The sequence below is a fragment of the Thermobia domestica genome, chromosome 18, assembly GCF_964235325.1.
Source record: "Thermobia domestica chromosome 18, izTheDome1.hap1.1, whole genome shotgun sequence".
In the NCBI taxonomy this organism is placed as follows: Eukaryota; Metazoa; Arthropoda; class Insecta; order Zygentoma; family Lepismatidae; genus Thermobia; species Thermobia domestica.
The window spans coordinates 29,189,547-29,214,243 of record NC_137471.1 but is presented as its reverse complement, the minus strand read 5'-3'; the positions used below and the strand labels follow the sequence as shown (position 1 = coordinate 29,214,243).

Here is a 24,697-nt window from a genome sequence, read left to right as displayed (position 1 = left end):
CCCCTCCCTTGATCATATCCTGGATCCGCCCCTGATGTGGAGTATTGTACTGTATGGGTCAGAAACATGGACATTACGCAAAAATGGTGAGAAACGACTGGACGCTTTCAAAATGTGGGTGTGGAGAAGAATGAGGAGCATTAATTGGGTCGAACGGAAGATGAATGAGTGGGTATTAGAAATGGTGGAGGAGAAAAGAACAATTTTGGATATTATTAAGAAGAGGGAGAGACATTAGCTAAGAAGGAACTGTATCATGAGGGCCGTGCTAGAAGGTATAGCAGCAGGAAAGGGAGGAAGGGGGCGAAGGAGACTACAATTAATGGATGATATTTAAACAGAAAGAAACGTATGTGAAGACGAAGAGGTTAGTGGAAGACGGTGGAGCATGGAAACTTCTCAGCTGCGACAAGCGACCTGTCAATTAATGGCAGAATACCTATAATGATGATGAAGCAATTATGGAAGAGTATCTTCATACAGCAAAGACAGTAAGAGAATATATTCAAACAGAAAAAACGGTAAGTGAGTATCTTCACTCACCAAAGACGGTAAGAGGGTACCTCATACAGCAAAGACGACAAGAGAGTATCTTCAATCAGCAAAGACAGCAAGAGAATATTTTCATACAGCAAAGACGACAAGAGAGTATCTTCATACACCAAAGACGGTAAGAGAGTATTTTCGTTCAGCAAAGACGACAAGAAAGTATCTTCATTCAGCAAAGACGACAAGAGAGTGTCTTCATACAGCAAAGACGGTAAGATAATATCTTTATACAGCAAGGAGAGGGGAATATCTTCATACAGCAAAGACAAGAGAATATCTTCATACAACAAAGAGAGTAAGAGAGTATCTTCATTCAGCAAAGACGGCAAGAGAATATCTTCATACAGCAAAGACGACAAGAGAGTGTCTTCATACAGCAAAGACGGTAAGAGAATATCTTTATACAGGAAGGAGAGGGGAATATCATCATACAGCAAAGACAAGAGAATATCTTCATACAGCAAAGACAGTAAGAGAATATCTTCATTCAGCAAAGACGGCAAGAGAATATCTTCATACAGCAAGACGACAAGAGAGTATCTTCATACAGCAAAGACGACAAGAGGGTGTCTTCATACAGCAAAGACGGTAAGAGAATATCTTTATACAAGAAGGAGAGGGGAATATCATCATACAGCAAAGACAAGAGAATATCTTCATACAGCAAAGACAGTAAGAGAATATCTTCATACAGCAAAGACAGTAAGAGAGAATGAGAAATTGTGGTTTTAGGTTTCCAAGAAAAAATTTCATCTTTGACTATATCTCTCCATTACAACCGGAAGTTATAGATATACTACTTTCGTTTCTAGTATTCATTTCACATAGTTTTGGAGCCTACCGTAGTTTTACATTATACAAAACGCATTCGTTTATATATAGAGACCATTCCTAAATTTATTTAAGTAACGTCAGCTGAAAAGAACTTTTTAACGAAATAAAAAAAAGATAATAATTTTAAAACGTTAAAAATAATATAAATCACTGCAGCTGGCATCATTTGAACTCTCGCAAAGCTGAGTACAAATTATTGTAATATTTCTGTCATTCCTTTTTTTCCTTGTTCTATCAGATAATCGTGACACATTGGCTTGTCATTTGCATTCACTACTAGATTGATTTCAGATGTGCCAGTCATTGATTCCCCCCCCCCTTCCTCCCATTCTCACTTTTTTGTTTTAACTTCGGCAAAGTGCAGTTAGACATCAGCCCAAATGAAATGTTAAAATTGACTACAAAATCTTCTGATTTATTACTATTATTATTATTACAGCTCTACCCACTAGCCTAATGGATAGTGTATGCATCTTTACTGCATGGGTTCCTGGGTTCGATACCCGCGGGAGAGCATTCAAATATGAACGCACAAAGCTAGTTCGAATTCCGAATTCCACTTAAACTGTCGGTCCACATTTCCTATAGACTTGGTGCTCAAAAGGGAAGTTAACTCCAAGCCACGATTATTATTATTATTATTATTATTATTATTATTATTATTATTATTATTATTATTATTATTATTATTATTATTATTATTATTATTATTATTATTATTCCAAATCGCAAGCGACCATTAGAATAGAAATGTTATTTGTATTTATATCCTTTGTCAGCAGAGAGGCTGTATAGAACGAGATGGACAGTTTAATTTGTTACTTTGTATTTAGGGGTGCGCACTAGGGTGGAGTGAAAAATTGAAGTTTGCACATCGGTATTCTAATAGTGCGGGATTATTGCTCCTTAGTAAGTATTTTAAAAATCAATATTTATTTTTGTTGAAATCTATTATCTTTGGGTGCCACCAGCATGGTTAATCCTTTTCTTCCGCAAAATTTTCCAACTTTTAGGTGGCGAGCAAGGATACTAGAGGAATGGTTGACATCCTGCCAAATAATTGTCTTAGAAACTTGAACTAAAAAGAATTTAAATGGAGAGTATGTGTTTTTATTCTGTCAAAGCATTGTACAATACGTAGAGTGAATATACTTCAAATTTTCGTGCTGCAAATACAAGGACTGCTACAAATACTGGAAGAAAGGGTGGAATAATACGACGTTTAGAAGAGTCTGTTCAGAGACTTTTGCAGTGGTTGGTTTGCCTGCTGCACGTAAATGAGCTCCCTTTAAGACATTTGCTAGAACCAATTGATGGTAAGACAACAGGTCCTCATGCATTTTCTGGACAGATTGGAAGATCATTATTAAATTGTGAAAACCAACCAGTTGTGGAATAAGATGTAATTGAGGGCCGTCTTTCAGCTTTCGAGAATTATAATGATCTCAGTGCGGATCAGAAATATTTGTATGAGATTTGTAGGGCTGTTTCAAATGGACATTTTCCTGATTCTTTGACAAAATGCTATTCAGGAAACATTTCGCACGTCAAGTGGGTTTCTACAGCAAACAGAATTATTCGATTGTATGTAGCTACACCAAGCCCTTTAGAAGAATTAAAAGTGCTCTCTCAGTATGTTGTTAAAGTGTATGCGCCAGTCTGGTTCAGCATAAAACAGAAACGTTTTGGCAGAGATGGATCAAGACATTTCTTCAAAATAATTCAGTTATTGCGTTTCCTTCGTGAAAAGTACAAGGCTGTCATTGATCCTGTACTTCAAAGAAATTGATACTTTGGACATCCTGAAAACATTCTCCTCTCTATGATGACAGATGAGAAGAAACACATCAGAAAACTGAGGTTTGGACGATTCCTTAAGGCAAGAACTTCGCAAATGCCTGGAATCAGAAATTACGACATTCCATTATTCAATTTTGAAGCTGAAAACTACACAGAACTCATAAACTGGACAGAATTGGCTATAACTTGACCCCCCCACACACACACACACTTATTATGGATCTCACTGCTGCAAATATTCATAGTCATTCAAGGTGATACCACAAATATAGAAATTCCGAATATTTCATGCCTTAGCCAAGCTGTAGAACGATGTGTAAAATTGGTGACAGAAGCATCGTCTTGTGTTTGTGGTGTTAGTGCACAAGATGGATACATAAGGGCAAGACTCGAGTCCTGAAGACGTACGCCTGTCTTCAACACAAAGTCAGAGTTTTCTACAGTGTAATGTATGTTGACATGTATCTCCACATATTATTTTGATATGAAGTTTTCCTAGCTCGTTTTCAAGAATAGAAAGTAATGTATTTTGTCATGTTTTCACATATTATTTGTATATTAAGATTTCCTAGGTTATTTTCAAACTCAGATCAGAAATGTTCATGTCATTACATGACTTTTCTTATATTTGCAATTCATCTAAAAATTGTGTGAAGATGTCTATTGTAACATACACTACACACAAAAACATAAATCTTATGTTTGTACTGAGTGGTGCATTTTTGTCATCTTTTTTTCACATATCATATTATAAAGCTTTCTTAGCTTATATTCAAACAGACAAGAATGAAAAATCGCCTCACTAACTTCTCTAATATTATTAATATACAGTATTTATCAATGATGCCTGTAGTCGAGTATATACGTGGGATAATACAGACTATACATAAATCTAGTCCAATTTTACGTACAAGGTAGTGTTGTTTTTTTATGTTTGTTCACATACGTTTATAAAGATTTTCCAACTGATTTTCAAACTAAGATAAGAAACAAAAAAGTTGATGTTATTAAACTTTTGTAATATTTGTAATAATTATAAAGATGTTGTATTCGAATATAGCATATATGCAAGATACTTATTTTCATTTTTCCATTCAAGTATAATGTAAAAAATATAAGTACGTTACAACTAACTTTTCGAGCCCTTTATATCTATAACACTGAAAGGAACTGACTCAGAGGAGTGAGGTTTCTGTGATACAATGTTGTTGTATAACAACTTTTCCGAACAGAAAAAAAATACCTCATATCACAATACTGTTAAAAACACATATTTCAGCCAAATTTCAAGTCCGTATAGCACCCAAAGGAAATGACTCAGGAGACTAATATTTCTGTGGCACAGTACTCTAATGGTAAGGCAACTTTTTCTCTCTATTAGAAAAAATAATACAGAAAAAATAATTTTGTCCCTTTTATCAATACGGATAAAAATGTTGGATTTCAGCCAAATTTCAAGTCCCGTGTGACACCCAAAGGAATTAATTAACGAGACTTATATTTTTGTCATACAGTACTCTAATGGTAAGTCAACTTTTCCGCCCTATTAGAAAAATTAATTCCAAAAAAAATTTTTTTGACCAGTATTTCACTCCACCCTAGTGCGCACGAGACGAGATAGAAATTTTCTGACAAAATTCGAGACGAGACACAGCTCTTCAAATAGGAAAGTATAAACTTTTCGCGTCGAGACATCACTTTTACAGCACATTTTCGAGACGAGACAACCTTAAATCTTGTTTCGTGTGCATCCCTGTTTGTATTGATGTCCTTTTGTCAACAGTGAAGCTATTATAGAATGAGATGTGCTGTTTAATTGATTATTTTTCATTTTTGTCCTTTATTAGCAGGGAGGCTATATACAGTAGAAAGACATGTAGAATTTAATTAATTGGCAGGTGAGTGTAAGTAGGCCCGTATCCAGGGGGTCTAGGGGGGCACACCCCTAAATTTTTGCTAGACCCCTCCTAAAATTTTCACGGTAGGCTTGCAAATGAACTATAATGTGGTGATGAACTATAATATGGTTGGATCGGGCCCCCTTTATTCAGCCGGGCCCCCCTACATTTTTGGGCTGGCTACCGACCTAGGTGTAAGTGCGTAAAGTCAAAAATTCGTGTTTTAGATAAAAGTTCAGATATAAATCCAAAATCCGGTTTTGGGGAAATGATTAGCTGTTGTAGCTCTTCATGTTAATAAGACTGTTTTTTTCGGATTTATGTCTGAAACCCAAAACCGGATTTTTGGACTTATATCTGAACTTTCAAACGCGACTTCTCTAAAACACTAACTTTTGACTTCACGCACTTTACACACCCACCCGCCAATTTATTTATGTTTACGTCTTTTGCCAGCAGTCAAGCTCGAATGGGTGAGTGGAAAAGTAGCACTAACCCAAAATCGATCAATTCCGCTTTTTATAAAGGGCAATTTAGCTGTCGAAAATGAAATATCTAAGTTTTACGTCCCACAGTTATGCCGGCTAGGCTAAAGGAAACGGTGATGATGAGAAATGAATAAAAATGGTGGAGTGAAGAAAGTGTAGGGAAATGGGAGAGCTCAGAAAACCTACGCACACAATGTTTGTTCATCACAAAGTCCACTTGATGCGAGCTGGGATCGAACCATGGACTCCATACAACAGAGGTGAACGTTCTACCATTGACCCACCGCGGCCAAATTTCGGTGTTGAATGCATGAAACAGTATGCTGAGACTGAAGCCAAGGGAAACAGACGCAGGTTTTTCCCTACGATCGGTTAATATGTACATGGACTTGCACTGTTCTTCCACTCACTCGTAGCATATTGCACCACAATCACATCTAATGTCCCAAGGCAGCTGGAAGTAGAGGATGTAGTCGTCGTTTATCAACGCTACGAATTGTAATGCTCTAGTTTCCATAAATAAATGTGCATCAGCTGATTGTTGCGTGTAACAATGAGCGGACGGGAAGTTCTTTGGAAAATGATGAATCGATTCAACAAAGGATGCGCAAAAAGTTTGTTATTTAATGTTCAGAATGTAGAATGTTCATTTACCACAGTAGTCTTGCAAGATATGTGAAAAGTTAAGAATACATCGCAGAGGCTCCGTGGATCAATGAAAACGACCCATGATCCACAAACTAGTGGACCTACCTTCCACTATATCTCACTCTGACTCGCCACTCACTGTGATCCACTGACCCACTACACCCATCATGACTTACTCTGAACCATCACCACCGTCAGCTACTCCCACCCACGATTTACACCCTCCTTCCAACACTGATTAAAAAGTTCACACTTGTGATAAAACTGGTGCAACGATATTGCGCAAATTTTTCTAATAAGAATTAAATTGTTGATAATTGTTGAACGCTCTACCACTGAGTCACCGCGACCCCATGAGTTATCTTCAATTACGCTGTGGTAACTAGATATGAATGTTATCATCACATAATTAGAGTGAGAAGTACTTTCAAACCGAAGTATTGACTTTTACGCTCTGGTAAATTGGTGTCTTAGCCATCTATAAGATCAGGTATCATCGCAGTGCCATATTTAGTTTTGATGAGGTCCTAAGCTATTGAAAGGGATTCCCTACGCGTTAAGCTTTCTTTTTCAGCGACACAATGTCACTGTTTTTTAGGTTTGAACATATGCTATATGCATATTGATAAACATAATGGATGTCTAAATGGAAACAAGGGACCATTACAAACAGGGCTGGGAAACGGGGGCTCCATTATAAGCGGGGTTGGATAACAGGGGCTTCATTACAAGTGGGGCTGAGAAATAGAGCCCTATTACTTGTTTCATAAAAGCCTAGTACATAACAATACAAAACACCATTGTTGCATGTGCGTTTTATTTTATTTGCTTTTTCTTGTTATTTGGAAGTTATGTTACGACCAGTTTTTTCTTTAATATTTTGGGCCCCCAAGCGAATGGGGCGCTAAGCTATTAGCCTATACGTAAATCCGGCACTGGGTATCACTTATTGTATTGTGGCAATTAGTGTGACAATTGCAATTTAATAGCAAAACAAAAATCATTGCAATTTACAAGAGAAAGCTGCGATCCCGACCCGATTAAAATGTCTTTTATTTTTATTTTCATCCAGTTATCCAGTTGTTTCTTCTTTATTCTTGTGACTTTGGGTATTTGTAACGTAATCCTGGCTTACCCATAACCATTTGCTACTGCCATGAACTCCTATCGACTTTACTAATATAGCCTTCGATCTGATTTGATCATGGTTAGCGGAAAAAAAAATATAACTTCCTAAAGCCGATCTGTGCAAATAAGGCGTGTAACGAAGCTTTAACAATATGCCCATAAAAGAAAAGAAAAGAAAAGAAAAACTTCATCCTAATTTTCCTGGTGAACTGCTGGTCAATAAATCATTTCTTGCACAGGACATTAAATATTCTAAAGCAAACAAGAATAGAAAGGGGGAGGGAATATGGAAGCAAAGAGTTGGCAACAGTGTTCGCTGGCTTAGTATGCGCTGTTATAGAGCGCTAAGACAAGCGGCTTCTTGCTGGTTTGGCCTTCCCAAGTGGATCCCTCCAGTATATTTGGAGGATTACGCACTTGTTACGGAAGAGTATTCCCGATGGGAAAGTTGGTGGGGATTTTGGGGAGGAGAGATTGTACTTGAGTGGGATAGGAATAGCATAAATGTAGAATCAGGAAGAGGATGAGGTTCAGATCCGGGAATCGATACTTCAGCGATGGTTCGCTTCTTTATTATGTATTTTCTACTTTATTCTGTGTTCACTTTCCGTTTTATAATACAACTTGGGGTTTCCTTTCATTACAGAATTAAAAGATAAAAAAAAACATGGAAGTATTTGTAGTGCTTTTAATTGGTTATTTATTAGAGTCACTCAAGAGAGAGGCTTGATTGGTTAATTTGTTTATATTTATGTTATTCTTCACCAATGAGTCAATACAGGACAAAACCTTTAGCTTGAACAAGAAATGGAATCTCTGCTGTGTGTGTTCGACAGTCTACGACCGAGAATCGTACCGTGGACGTCGTACATTTTATGTAGGCCCCTACTTGCGTAGTGTTGAATACGAGACAAGAAATTACTTGTCCCGTCTCTGTTAGCATCTCCAAAATGAGACGAGATAAGAGAATTCACGTGTCTAGTGAGCACCATTAGTTCACCCACGTCTTAAGATCTGAAACACCGAATTAGTGTAACATGATTCATGGTATAGAAACTATAAATTCACAAAATAATTGTACGAACACAACGAAGAGCATTTGACAACGTTTAAAAATATGCAAGTTATTACATAATCATCATCATAGGTATTTTGCCATTATTGGCAGGTCACTTGCTGCAACTGATAAGCTTCCATGCTCCAGAGCATTTGCCAACGTTTAAAAATATGCAAGTTACTACATAATCATCATCATAGGTATTTTGCCATTATTGACAGGTCACTTGCTGCAACTGAGAAGCTTCCATGCCTCAGAGCATTTGCCAACGTTTAAAAATATGAAAGTTATTGCATAATCATCATCATAGGTACTTTGCCATTATTGACAGGTCACTTGCTGCAAATGAGAAGCTTCCATGCTCCACGGTCTTCCGCTAATCTCTTCCTCTTCACGTACGATTTTTCTGTTTTGATATCGTCCATTAATTGTAGTCTTCTTCGCCCTCTCCCTCTCTTTCCTGCAGCCATACTCCCTAAAATGTCCCTCATGATACATTTAGTTCTTATCCAATGTCCCAACCAGTTTCTATTCCTCTTCTTAATAATGTCTAAAATAGTTCTTGTCTCCCCAACCATTCTAATATTCTCTCATTCGCTTTCCGCTCAACCTAGCTCATATTCTGCATTCTTCTCCACATCCACATTTTGAAAGCTTTCAGTCATTTTTCATCATTTTTTTTTTACGTAATGTTCACGTTTCTGACCTATACAGCACAATACCTCAAACGAAGCATTTTGTAAGTATTTTTTATCAACTCTTTATTTAAGGTCTCACAAAATAGTATTTTCTTCCTCCTAAAGGCTTCCTTCACCATTATTATCCTTGCATTTGTTTCACCTTCACACTGCATATCGTCACCTATTCTATTTCCTCCTTTCCTACTTCTACACTTGACACCGACCCCTTCATTTCAATCATAATGACTTTTGCCTTTCTAACATTTATTTTCATCCCATATTCTCCCACAGCCCTTCCTCAAGTTTTCTAACACCTTACTGATTTTCTCTTCAGATTCCGCAACAAGAGCCATATCATCTGCATAATATGCATAATATACTACAATAATAAATATGGTTTAAATGTTGTTACATCCAATCCTTCCTGGACCTCTCGTGACGCGGAAAGATTCTGATAACTTAAGAGACCTAATGACTGCGAAATAAAAATATCGCTAATTGTACAGTAATTATGTGATATCTTCAAATAGATAAAAAGATAATCGAAATGTGGAACAAGAGCGCCCTAGACAATATTATTTTGCATGAGGTACCGTTATCACGAATCACCTCGTAGCTTTTTCCGTTTGCAGTCATTTAGAAACGCGAAAATAAATATCGATTTTCTAAATGGCTGGATATCGAAAGCAGATAAGCAAGTCGTGATAACGGCATCTTATGTAAAATAATATTGTCTAGAACGCTCTTGTTCCACTTTAACATTATCTTTAATCTATTTGAAGATATCACATAATTACTGTAAAATTAACGGTATTTTAATTTCGCCGTGATGAGGACTCTTAATAGATGAAAATAAGATAAAGGATCAGGGCATAAATTTTGTACATAAAGTTACGAAACAACACAAGATGGAATACGCTTCTTTGAAGAATTAAAACGACAAAGAGTTCTTTAGTAAGACTATTCATGGCTTTACAAATTATAATTTAAAATAAAGTAAAGTTTTAAGCTTTGGTCAGTGTCTCTTTTGTTAAAACAAAGAATTCTTCTAAATAAAATGAAATGAAATCTTTGAGTTTAACGTCTCACGTTTTATGCCCTTCATGCTAAGGGAGACAATGGCTAAAGGAAGTGAAGGGTGATGGAAGAATTGGTGGAATGAAAGCGTGTGAGGAAAAGGATGTACCCGAGAAAACTCACGGGCACGATGTACACTCATGTCCAAAATTATTGTCGCATGTCTATCAATTAGTTGTTGTAAGAATATAATTTGATAACGAATTCGCCCGGTATTTCTTATAATGTTAGTATCTGTATAATCGGCAAAGACATGTATGTGGCAAATTTCATGTCAAAAGAGCAGTAAATAAGAACAATAAAACTTTGTTGTCCATTTAGCAACATTTTGTTTTATTCATTCTAATTTTCGTATTTATAATTCTTCTCCTTTGAAATTTACCACAAATATACATTTCCCGATTATACACATAGTATCAGTATTAAAAGTGCCCCGCAGAATTGTTACCAAACTATATTCTTACAAGAAGACAGTTATAGATATGCGACATTTATTTTGGACATGACTCTACATAGTAAATACACAAACTTACTTGATTGGGGATCAAACCAGACACGCGACGCACCAGAGGTAAGCGATCTACCAATTACCCACCGTGCCGAAATTCTTCGAGAAATAAGACAGAATTACTCTAAAATATATGAGACGAGACCAGAAAAAAACTCATTTCTCGTCTCGTCTTGTGTTGTGTGCAATACCATTAATACGCTAGCCACTAGAGTGAGGAGAACTAGAAGAAAATATTTGCCAAACAGTTTGGTTTACAAGATTCTCAAAAAAAAAAAAAAATCTGTACACAGCGAAGTACGGGGGGAAAACTGGTCATTATGTGGCACTAATTCAAAGAGGGTTGAGAAACAACAGTTTAACAAACTCTATCCCCCAACTAGTCTGCAACGGAATTAAGGTTTACCGCAAGTTGCATTCGGAACTTCGTACTTACACTGAATAATGTCACTCACATACTCTCGGAGAGAAGGAGAGAGACAACACACTACAACCACATGTTTAAATTGGAAATAACGTAAACATTTAGAACGTAAATCGACCCCCTGTGGATATGGACACAAACTCAGTTGATTGCGTCGCCAGGAACAGTGACCGAACTTCTATTACATTCAATTTGACTGCTTTTTAAAATGCTGTTGAAAAGTACATTTAAAAAAAACAACAACTCAGAAACGAATAAAAATTACTAAATTAAACTTGTGAGGAGTTGCCAACTGACAGTACCTAAATCTTTACCATGTATAAGCAACTCTTTCAGGTATTAAATCCGACGTCGATTTCACAAACTGAAAGCTGTTTTACAATATTAAAGAATATAAAGTCATTTAAAGGAGTGCTATAACTCAAAAATTGCCTCAGTGCATTAGCTATAGTATCAACAGAGAAAAAAAATGGAGAAAATAAACTTCAGAAGAGTTATTGTCAAGTTGATTGCCCAGAACAGCAGAAACGATATTATGCATAAAGGTAACCAAAAAAGTTCTGTCGCTTTCTTACCCACCATCTTTCAACATCGATATGTCATCTAACTAGGGAAGTACATGAAGTGGTACGCGAGCATCTGCATGTGTTATATATCGTTGGAAAGGTCACACCAAGTATATCTCACATGTGAAATATCTCGCTTGAATGGGACGTGGCGACCTACAGGGATGTGTGGCGACCAATTGCAGATCAGAGCAAACCATGCTCGGAAACACCAAAAAACGTGGACAAAATAAGAAGCTTTGATGGAATTGTTTTGAGACGTGGTATACATAGGTTTAAAGGTAACTGATTACGAATCTGACATCAAATACTTATAAATCAAAATGGTGGATCCAACATGGCCGACACAAATTACAAAAAAACAACAAAAAAAAAAAAACAAGCTATGGATCTGAAATTGGATATATAGAGACGTTCGACGTTTCTACATATGAATCGGATACCAAAATGTTAAATTCAAAATGGCGGATCCAATATAGCGGATAAAATGCAAAACACTGCAGGAACTGAAAGCAGGTAGGTAGAGGTTTTCGTGGTTGCAGTATACGAATTCAATGTTAAAAGTGCAAAATGCAATATGATGCATCCAATATGGTGGACAAAAAGTGCAAAAAGTACATAATGCACGTATGTGAATCAAGACGAGCCTGTTCTCCGTCTTGATCTCGTCTCGATTTAGAAAAGCACATTAGAGACGAGACCGAAACAAGATCGAAACTCTCTCGGTGTCAGTACCATCCCAACTACGGAGACTGGACATTTGTTATACATATTGCTCATAATTTACACGACATATTGTGAAACCGAAAGGACAGTTATGAAACCATAACGATGTTTTAAACGCGCACACGTCACTGTCATTGTTCGGGTCTTCAGATGGTATCCACAAATAATAGCAACATATTCTACAGACGCCATTCAAGCGTGATGTTGCAGATGTAAAGTGTAGTCGATGCAGCTTTTCAGCGACATGTAACACATGCCGATCCCCGCGTATCTGTTTGGGGGCAGGATAGAAAGTTGGTAGTAAAATAATTATTGTCTAAGATTGCAATCTGTTCGTATCATAAACCTTTTATGTGCGCTACAAAACCTGCCCTGCATTCTGTGCCTCAATTTTGGCACGATTGTATAGTAAAGCACGTTCCCTGTTTATCGTAAAACATCACCTGCCTCTATTTGCCCCCTTATGTAGTATAGGTATTTTTCTACATGTGTAAGAATACCATATGCCCGTTATGTACAGTTTTTTTTTTTTTTTTTTTTTTGCATTTTACGTGCCCCACATTTTATCCGTCATGTTGCATTTTCTCATATTGAATTCGTATTCAGCGAACACGGAAAGCTCTACCTACTGGCTTTCAGTAGTGTTTTGCATTTTGTCCGCCATTTTGAATTTTACACTTTTGGTATCCGATTCATACATAGCGACGTCGAATACCTCTATATACCTAATTTCAGGCCCATAGCATGTTTCTTTGTAATTTGTGTCCGCCATGTTGGATCCGCCATTTTAATTTGTAAACGTTTGATGTCAGATTCGTACTCAGCTACCTTTTAAACCTATATATACACCGCGTTTCAAAACAATCCCATCATAACTTTTTATTTTGTCCACGTTTTCTGGTATTTCAGAGCATGCCTTGTTCTGATCTTTAAATGGTCGCCACGCCCCCTACAGGCCCCATTCAAGCGAGATATTTCACATGCGAGATATACTCGGTGTAACCTTTCCAACGTATATAACACATGCAGATCTCCGAGTACCACTTTCTGTACTTCCCTAGTAAGACGTACCTGGAAGATCAAAATTAGTCCCTATCAGCATCGACGACCTTCTGCCAATATTCTGAAAGGCTATGGATTCCACCCCGGTAGAACTTGGTGGACCGTGAAGCGAAGAAGGTACCAATGCATTTTGCACCTCTACTAGGGATTTGAACTGGCGTCCTCTAAAGTGATCGTTCAAGGAATGGAACAGGTGATAATCGGACGGTGAAATGTCCAAGGAGTATGGCGGATGCAATAGTGTTTTCCATCCAAGGCGTAGAATGGTGTCCCGGATCATCCTAGCCACTTGTGGCTAAGCGTTCTACTATAACATGAGAACTTCTTTCCTTTTCAGAAGTGCTAATTCCAGAGTTTCGAGCTTTTCTTGAACACGGCTCAACTGCTGACAGTACATAGTATCTTTGATACTCTGATCAGCTGGTAGCAGTTCCCAATGCACGATGCTGCGAGCAGTGCAAAACAACACAAGGAGAACCTCTTCTGGTACACTGGTGGTTTCGAATGTTTTGGAACAGGATCATAGGGTGCTAGCCTATGGCGACGACGCCTTGGTGCTTCGTACAGAACCTACTTCTCATCACATGTATATACCCTGTTCAGAAATGACTCCTTCCTCAGACGAGACAACGAAGAAATACAAGTGTCTCCTCGCGTTACTCTCTGGCCCGAAGTCAAATCATGTGGGACCCATCGGCCCAACTTGTAGTGCTTCTCAAGTTGATGGAATTGCTGCCGAATGATTTCTCCACTCACACTGAATTATAGTCCCAGTTCCTAACATGTCTGGCCACTGTTCGCCTCAATTGCTGTCTGAAGATTTTCAGTTTGTACATGTGTTGCTTTTCCTGCACATGGTGCTTCTTCGAGTGTTTCGTCATGTCCTTAAACTTGTTAAACCCCTGCTGCACTGTCTTCGTTGTCACGACACCCTCACCAAAGGCCTGGCATATCTTCAGCCCCTTGCAGCTGCGTTTGACTCTAGTTTGAACTCGTACAGCATACACGCCCTTAAGACGCTTTGTGGAGGTCCCATGTTCACTCTGTCCTTACACACGTTCATGGTGTAACTGAACTGTTACAAACAGGTCGTATGTTGGATATACCCTCACCACACCAATAACTGACCTTCGCCTTATCTCCATTTACATTCAACTCACGGTGTGAGGGCCAATCAATGAAACAGACCTCCACAAAAAGTGTCAGAACTTTCTTTGGTAAATTTATTCAAACGAAATGAAACATTTGTTTATAAATGAGTACTTCTTACTATATATATATATATATATATATATATATATATATATATATATATAATTGATTTAATTGTTTTGCTTATTTAGAATAATGAAAATATTCTAGAATTAGAATTTCCTAACGGCTGTGAAATTCCAAAATGTTATGTCACGAGACACCACTTGTAGCATTGCACTTTGAACCAACATCTGACCTTATTTCCAACTTATCTCTGTATCATTTAATGGTTGTTATGTTCATAGTATACGTATATTAGATCACAATTATTATCTTTCCAAATTTACAACCCACCTTTGCCTCATATTCTAAATAGTAAATGCATTGTAAATGTGATGGTACTTGGGTCTCCATTTAATATTATTCAATTAACCTAATTTTTTCCATGGATTACTTTGGTCTGACATGGAAGTATTTTTAGGAGGGTGTGTATATAATCCTTGGTACTAATTGGTTAGGAATCTTGGGAACCTAAAATTGCTCCCAATTGGGCTCTGCACCTCCTACGGCCGGCCCTGGCATAAGCCTCTCGTAAAAATAAAACCCCGATCTCTTGTGCCATGGGCAAGAGTGATTTATATGATTACGTCACAATTCATTCTCCAGACTTCTTTTGTCAGTCAGAATGTCAGGATGAAGACATTTACCGGTATTCTCATATAAAAAGTGCTGAGATTATCGACGCCGATTTCTGGATAACTCTCGGGAGAATCTTTCAGATATGCGTATTTTGTTGTCGCATATTCAAGCAGAGATTTACCAAATATTCTAGGGAAGGCCAAACAATGTTTGTAGGGATCTTGGTCCCTTTCGCAGCCCTCCAGGACCGGCGTAATGCAAAATATTACTTCTGCTTCAATTCGTATCAAGGGACATTTTCTTATAATTCTATTTCCTACAGTAGTACTATTTCCTAGAAAGAGGTTATGACACTGAGAAGCCACAACCTACCAAAAGGTTACAATAGAGAGAAGGCGTAACCTAGAGAGAAGTGACGGTAGAGAGAGGTTATGATAGGGGGAAAGCATAACTTAGGGAGAAGGCAAAACCTTGATAAAGATTACGTTAGAGCAGGGATGCAAATAAGCACTCGCCCGGGGCGAGTGGTTCATCGGTGCGGGCGAGTATTTGATATCATACCGAAAAGTAAGTAAATGATTTCTATTGTGCGATGTGGGCTAATAGCTTTTTTCTTGGGCGAGTTAAAATTTTATTGCTTATTTGCATCTTTGCGTTAGAGAAAAGGTGTAGTCTAGAAAGAGGTTACACCAGACATATAGCTTAACCTAGAGATATATTTTGCCAGCTAGAATTCATGGTCTAGTGAGGGGTTACGCAAGAGATAAGGCATAATCTAGACAGGGGTTACGCTATAGAGAATGAGTAACCTAGAGAGAGAACTTACACTAGTAAATGTCTAATCTAGAGATAAGTTACACTAGAGCGAATACGTAACCTAGAGAAAGGTTACGCTAGAGGGAAAACGTAACCAAGAGGGAATTTATAATCTAGAGAGAGATGACATAGCACAACCTAGAAAGAAGTTACGCTAAAGAGAAGATATAACATAGAGAGAGGTTACGCTAGGGTGAAGACGTAATATAGGTAATAGTTTACGCTAGAGAGACGGCGTAGCATAGAGAAAGGTTACCCAGATAGAAAGCGTAACCTCATGTAGAGCCTGAGATTTTACAGAATGAATTCTCTCTTTAAGAAATGGAGCCTTCACTGTAATACTATTCTTTTAATTACAGGACTTACAAGCATGGGCGGCGATTAGGGGGGGCAAAGGGGGGCAGTTGCCCCCCCACTTTTTTGAAGTAACCCATTAATGTATATAGCTTCATTTGAAAATGTTAAGTTTTGTATATATATTTGTGGTTCATAAAAAATGGTGCCATATAATATTTTCCGTTGCGTGAGTACATATTGGTTGTCTTCTCGTGGAGTTAAGCAAGTTACAGGAATTGCGTTTTAATTGCAATTCAAACCAATTAATATTGCAATTGCATATTTCTTTAAATTTCGTAGCATGTGCTTGTAGTATTTACTGTCTTTCATTTTCTAACAAGGTACATTCGCGAAGTGTACCTTCGGGATTCCTGTAAAATTGATTAAAATGCAAAGTTCTCCTCGTCACAATGTATATTGTACAAATTTTAGCGGCCCATACTGGTATTTATGTACCTTCATATATCCAGAATTCAATCATATACTAGTATAACGCTCAGACATGAGATTGCTTTTAGTTTCTTTAGATGTAACTGGACATGAATGTGGGCATGTGCAAAACAAATTTGATCAAGTACTGCTTCTCTGACACATGCTACTAACCCGAGCTGCCATCTTGGACTCAACTTTCGGTTTTTCAAAAGGGAATAGGTGCAAGTGAGACATCAAATTCATGTATAATTTTCTCGGAAACTCACTGATATAGAAGATTTTGCTGTAGCTTGTACCGTTTGCAAGGTATTGCATGTTAAATCCTTCCAGGCATTTCGCGAATAGATATTACAGAGTAATATCAGTTACACATATATTTTTTATGTTGACAAATCAAAAAACAAATTCTAACTGGAAAAAATATTGTAGGTATTAACAAACTCCTTACAAACATTGGTGTCATAATCTTATTACATTTTTGTGAGTGATTGTATTAGTTCCATGATATACTACAACAGAAAAGTATTGTATAACGGTCAAAATGCTTAATGTAAATTCAGATACGACCATATTTAGGTGAAGACCATTTCCGTATTGACGTCTGTGTTTCTGTATTATGTACGCTCAGAGAATATTTCGTCAACGATAAATCACGTAAAACATTACATATACACAGCGGACCCTGCACAACTTTCTATTTGATTCAATATTCATGAAGTGCCTGACATTTAACATGCAATAGCTACGATGAAGCTCACTACATTAGTGAATTTCCGAGAAATTGTACATGAATTTGATGTCTCACTTGCACCTATTCCCTTTTGAAAAACCGAAAATTGAATCCAAGATGGCAGCTCGGGTTGGTAACATGTGTCAGAGAAGCAGTACTTGATCAAATTTGTTTTGCACATACCCACGTTCATGTTTAGTTACATCTAAGAAACTAAAAGCAATTTTGTGTCCGAGCGTTATACTAGTGTAGGATTGAATTCCGGATATATGAAGGCTCATAAATACGCAAATTACCAGTATGGGCCGCTAAAATTAGTGCAATACATATTATGGCGAGGAGAAGTTTGTATTTCAATCAATTTTACACGAATCTTGAGGGGACACTTCGCGAATGTACCTTGTAAGAGTAATAACATATATGTAATGTCATGTGTGGAATTATAAATTAAGTTGTTCATTAATCTCCAGTTTGAACATAACTTTTGCAAAACAAGCCTCATTATTCATTACTATAATTAATATTAGCCTTTCTATTTACTTGTTTTGTAATTTTTTTTATTAAATAATCTGATCACACAATTTTCCAGACAGAATTTTAAGATGTTCATGAGCAAGGAATCAAAACTCTTCTTACACCTTCGCTGGGGCTAGTATTTACTTCCGTTGCTCTTGTCACTTTATTTAATAAAATATGAAATATGATATATGGTATTTTAACCGAAGAAGATAGTATCCTATTAGTTATACAACCTTTCGTCAAACAAAGTGTTAGAAACAACCAGATAAACTAAGATTGATATACAAATATTCAGATCATGCCTTGCCCTCCCACTTTTAACGTCCAACCGCCGCCACTGCTTACAAGAACAAAAACAAGAAAATATTATAGGAGAAAATTTTATATATATATATAACGGAAGAGAATAAACAGAAACTTGATAATAAGTATACAAAAAAGTTGGCAACTCTGTAATGAATCTTCTTCCTTTACGGAAACCCATACACGTACGGATTGTATACAACTGAAATTAGACTGCATGTAAATTAAAGTGCGCAGTACGAAACTTCTAAATTGTCCCTATAAAGTTTAACTTTCCAGTTTTGTCTCATTTCTCCGTTTTCTCTTCTCTTTCTCTCTCTCTCTCTCTCTCTTCTATCCTCAAACGAAAGCTTGCTACTTCTTTTTCCGTTTCTCTTTAACTCTGTATATATATATATATATATATATATATATATATATATATATATATATATATATATATATATATATATATATATATATATATATATATATATATATATATATCTTCATCTTTTCATTTTAAATTGTTTCGCAAATGGCCATCCATGAATGATAATAACTAAAGAATGAAAATTCCACACTCACTCCATCTACTCGCAAACAAAGAACCAAAACTATTTTTGTATTCGTCAAAAACACATAAAATGTTGATGGGTTTGAGAACTTTGTACTCAAATCTGTATCCTTCTATCTATGTTCCGACTTAATTTTAACTATGTGAATCTTCTCTACAAACGACGGCTTTGGTCTTCTTTAGTTGCATTCCAAACAAAACCAAATGTGTACTTCCTTACTTAAACACTCCACGCACGACTGTTCTTTCCTTAAACATAAATGCCAACATCCTAACATTAAAAGAACTGAAGGTCCTTTATACTGTAACAATAATGGCAAACTACACTCAATTAGGAGGATTATTCACTGACGCTTTTTATGTAACTTCTTCTTACGTACAGTGTATACAAAGAAAGAGATACATTGCGTCAGTACTCTACGAAGGAAAATGACGTACAGTGCTTTTTATGTTGACAGTGGTATCATGCAAAGTGCAATAATAAAAACTCACCTAATTATTTAAATCATTTGAATGCTTTACTCTGTTGGTTAATACTTTGTTCCTTTCTTTTACTCAAATTACCCCGGATTTCAGCTTGAAATGATGGTTCACTTTGTTGTATAGTTTTCCATAAGATATTCTAGTACGAATAAATCCTCTCTGTACGCGAATCTATACCAAGGATGATGAAACAGCATTACATTTACATTAATACAGCTTTAATGATAAGGGTATGTCATGACTACTTAATTCTAGAATAGTCGTCTAAAGCAAAGATTTCCATGTTATAACCTTGCAACCAGCATAGCAGCGTAACTACATACTATTCGTATATGTCAGACATACTCTTGCGCAAATTGTTTTAGTTTCATAGTACGATACTATGGAACTTAAGAAGTAAAAGTAACACCACGTGAAGGAATTTGGTTTGTACGTTGTGATATCTTTCCCAGTTAATATTGAAACCGGAAGTGTTAGTAGATTTCTACTACTTCCGGTTTTGCTAGAAAGATTAAGAGTAAAGATAGAATATATTACTGAGACGCTTAATTGATTGCATAAAACCGCTTCTCTATACCGATGAACGTTAATACCGGAAATGGTTGATTATTTTTACCACTTCCGGTTTGAATAAAAGCCTAAGAGATAAGATTATATCTATTCTTAGAATGCTAAATCTATTCCAAAAAAGCAACTTGTCACTATCTCATTATTTTTTCTCTATGTAGATCAATATTGAAACCGGAGGTTGTAGTACTGGTTTTGATAGAGATCAGGCTGAAATATATTCTCGCCTTTAATGTGCGGAGTCTCGGATTCGATACCCGGTGATGACAAGGGGTCTAAAAGGTGTAACAGCTTTTTCAGGCTACCCATCCTGAGTGAGGTTTTCCCCTGGATTTTCTTCATTCACACGAAGCAAATGCCGGTATGGTATCTTAACATACAGGTCTCAGGTCGCTTCCTTCCTTCCCCAACTTCTCCGGATAATGTGCTCGCCGAAGAACGTCATTTCTCATACAGTATGTGACGGTCTTAGGGCCATAGATACCAGTAATGCCGAATGCAAATAAAAAAAATACCAGAAAACTATTTTTCAGAAGCTTAATCGATTTCATGAAACAGCCGCTTGCTGTCTTTCCTGTATACTGATCAACGCTAAAACCGGAAATCGTCGATTTCTACCACTTCCGGTTTCAAAATACCCTTCATCAATAAACTTGGTGCCTAAATTCTGACTCTGTACATTCTGGCCAAAATTGATGGTAACCCATTAAGTACTTCTTGAGAGTTCTTGTCTCCCGGAAGAGCTCACACACATGTTCTTCTTGTCTCTTGGACGGAAGGACCACACGGAAACACAAGGAAAATATTGGGAGGAGTTTTATTAAATCAAAACACACTGGCTAACATATGAACGAGTTTTATTAAACCAAAACAAACAGGATAAATACGTGAAAGAGTTTTATTAAATCAAAACACACAAGTTAATATATGAAGAAGTTCTACTAAATAAGAACATACACGGTAAACATAAGAAAGAGTTTTATTAAATCAAAACATCCACGGTGAATATATGAAAGAGTTTTATTAAATCAAAACATCCACAGTAAATATATGAAAGAGTTTTATTAAATCAAAACACACAGGTTAAATATATGAAAGAGTTTTATTAAATCAAAATACACAGGTTAAATATATGAAAGAGTTTAATTAAATTAAAACACACAGGGTAAATATATCAAAAGAGTTTTATTAAATCAAAACATACAGGATAAATATATGAAAGAATTTTATTAAATCAAAATACACAAGGTAAACATACGAAGAAGTTCTATTAAAACAAAACGCGAAGGGTAAATATAGAATGAGTTTAATTAAAACACACAGGGTAAACATATAAAATAGTTTCATTATATTAAAATACACGGGATAAATATATCAAAGAGTTTATTAAATCAAAATACACGGGTAAATATATGAAAGAGTTTTATTAAATCAAAACACACAGGTTAAATATATGAAGGAGTTTAATTGAATCAAAACACACAGGGTAAATATATGAAGGTTTTACTAAATGAAAATACACAGGGTAAATATATTCAAGAGTTTTATTAAACCAAATCTAACAGGGTAAACATATGAAAGAGTTTCATTAAATCAAAACACACAGGGTAAATATATGAAAGAGTTTTGTTAAATCAAAACTCAGAGGGTAAATACATTTAAGAGATTTATTATATCAAAACACACACGGTAAAAATATTTAAGTGTTTTATTAAATCAAAGGGTAAACATATAGAGGAGTTTTATTATATCAGAACACACAGTGTAAATATATGAAAAAAATTATTAAATCAAAACTCACAGGGTAAATATATGAGAGTTTTATTCAATCAAAACACACAGGGTAAATATACGAAGGAGTAATATTAAATCAAAATACAGGGTAAGTACATGAATGAGTTTTATTAAATCAAAACACATAGGATAATTATACGAAGGAGATTTTAAAATCAAAACACACAGGGTGAATATAGGATATAGTAAGAATTCATCTACTTCCGGTTACAACAGAGGAATTAGAGCCAAGATTGAAGCACGTTTGGGATACTAACTTTCCATAAATATATATATATATATATATAGATAGATAGATAGATACATAGATAAATATAGATATTTACTACCACATTTTTTTTCTATAGGAGTGAATATTCAAATTGAAACTAGTAGTGAATTTTGACCATTTCCGGTTTTAGCAAAGTTAAAAAAAGAAAAAAGGGTTTTTGAGATACTGAATCCATGTCAAACAACCGAAAGAAACAATGAATTTCCACCATTTCCGGTTTCAACAAAGTCAAAAGTGAAATGATCGCATTCTTGAGATACTGAATCCATATTGAACAAACGTTTCTCTGTAACTTCTACCATTTTTGCTCTGCAACAGTCAATATTCAAGTCGAAAGAAACAATGAATTTCCACCATTTCCGGTTTCAACAAAGTCAAAAGTGAAATGATCGCATTCTTAAGATACTGAATCCATATTGAACAAACGTTTCTCTGTAACTTCTACCATTTTTGCTTTATAACAGTCAAAATTCAAGTCGAAAGAAACAAGGAATTTCCACCATTTCCGGTTTCAACAAAGTAAAAAATGAAATGATTGCATTCTTGAGATACTGAATCCATATTGAACAAACGTTTCTCTGTAACTTCTACCATTTTTGCTTTATAACAGTCAATATTCAAGTCGAAAGAAACAATGAATTTCCACCATTTCCGGTTTCAACAAAGTCAAAAGTGAAATGTTCGCATTCTTGAGATACTGAATCCATATTGAACAAACGTTTCTCTGTAACTTCTACCATTTTTGCTCTGCAACAGTCAAAATTCAAGTCGAAAGAAACAATGAATTTCCACCATTTCCGGTTTCAACAAAGTCAAAAGTGAAATGATCGCATTCTTGACATACTGAATCCATATTGAACAAACGTTTCTCTGTAACTTCTACCATTTTTGCTTTATAACAGTCAAAATTCAAGGCGAAAGAAACAATGAATTTCCACCATTTCCGGTTTCAACAAAGTCAAAAGTGAAATGATCGCATTCTTGAGATACTGAATCCATATTGAACAAACGTTTCTCTGTAACTTCTACCATTTTTGCTTTATAACAGTCAAAATTCAAGTCGAAAGAAACAATGAATTTCCACCATTTCCGGTTTCAACAAAGTCAAAAGTGAAATGATCGCATTCTTGAGATACTGAATCCATATTGAACAAACGTTTCTCTGTAACTTCTACCATTTTTGCTTTATAACAGTCAAAATTCAAGTCGAAAGAAACAAGGAATTTCCACCATTTCCGGTGTCAACAAAGTCAAAAGTGAAATGATTGCATTCTTGAGATAATGAATCCATATTGAACAAACGTTTCTCTGTAACTTCTACCATTTTTGCTCTGCAACAGTCAAAATTCAAGTCGAAAGAAACAATGAATTTCCACCATTTCCGGTTTCAACAAAGTCAAAAGTGAAATTTTCGCATTCTTGAGATACTGAATCCATATAGAACAAACGTTTCTCTGTAACTTCTACCATTTTTGCTTTATAACAGTCAAAATTCAAGTCGAAAGAAACAAGGAATTTCCACCATTTCCGGTTTCAACAAAGTCAAAAATGAAATGATTGCATTCTTGAGATACTGAATCCATATTGAACAAACGTTTCTCTGTAACTTCTACCATTTTCGCTTTATAACAGTCAAAATTCAAGTCGAAAGAAACAATGAATTTCCACCATTTCCGGTTTCAACAAAGTCAAAAATGAAATGATTGCATTCTTGAGATACTGAATCCATATTGAACAAACGTTTCTCTCTAACTTCTACCATTTTTGCTTCATAACAGTCAAAATTCAAGTCGAAAGAAACAATGAATTTCCACCATTTCCGGTTTCAACAAAGTCAAAAGTGAAATGATTGCATTCTTGAGATAATGAATCCATATTGAACAAACGTTTCTCTGTAACTTCTACCATTTTTGCTTTATAACAGTCAAAATTCAAGTCGAAAGAAACAATGAATTTCCACCATTTCCGGTTTCAACAAAGTCAAAAGTGAAATGTTCGCATTCTTGAGATACTGAATCCATATTGAACAAACGTTTCTCTGTAACTTCTACCATTTTTGCTCTGCAACAGTCAAAATTCAAGTCGAAGGAAACAATGAATTTCCACCATTTCCGGTTTCAACAAAGTCAAAAGTGAAATGTTCGCATTCTTGAGATACTGAATCCATATTGAACAAACGTTTCTCTGTAACTTCTACCATTTTTGCTTTATAACAGTCAAAATTCAAGTCGAAAGAAACAAGGAATTTCCACCATTTCCGGTTTCAACAAAGTCAAAATTGAAATGATCGCATTCTTGAGATACTGAATCCATATTGAACAAACGTTCCTCTGTAACTTCTACCATTTTTGCTTTATAACAGTCAATATTCAAGTCGAAAGAAACAAGGAATTTCCACCATTTCCGGTTTCAACAAAGTCAAAAGTGAAATGTTCGCATTCTTGAGATACTGAATCCATATTGAACAAACGTTTCTCTGTAACTTCTACCATTTTTGCTCTGCAACAGTCAAAATTCAAGTCGAAAGAAACAATGAATTTCCACCATTTCCGGTTTCAACAAAGTCAAAAATGAAATAATTGCATTCTTGAGATACTGAATCCATATTGAAC

The 24,697-nt window shown here is 35.9% G+C and overlaps 1 protein-coding gene across 1 annotated transcript in view; it reads right to left on the bottom strand.

Moving 5' to 3' along the window:
* Window positions 1-24,697, bottom strand: part of LOC145675726 (uncharacterized) — a 1,359,799-nt gene that overhangs the window by 925,496 nt on the left and 409,606 nt on the right. The window lies entirely within an intron of this gene.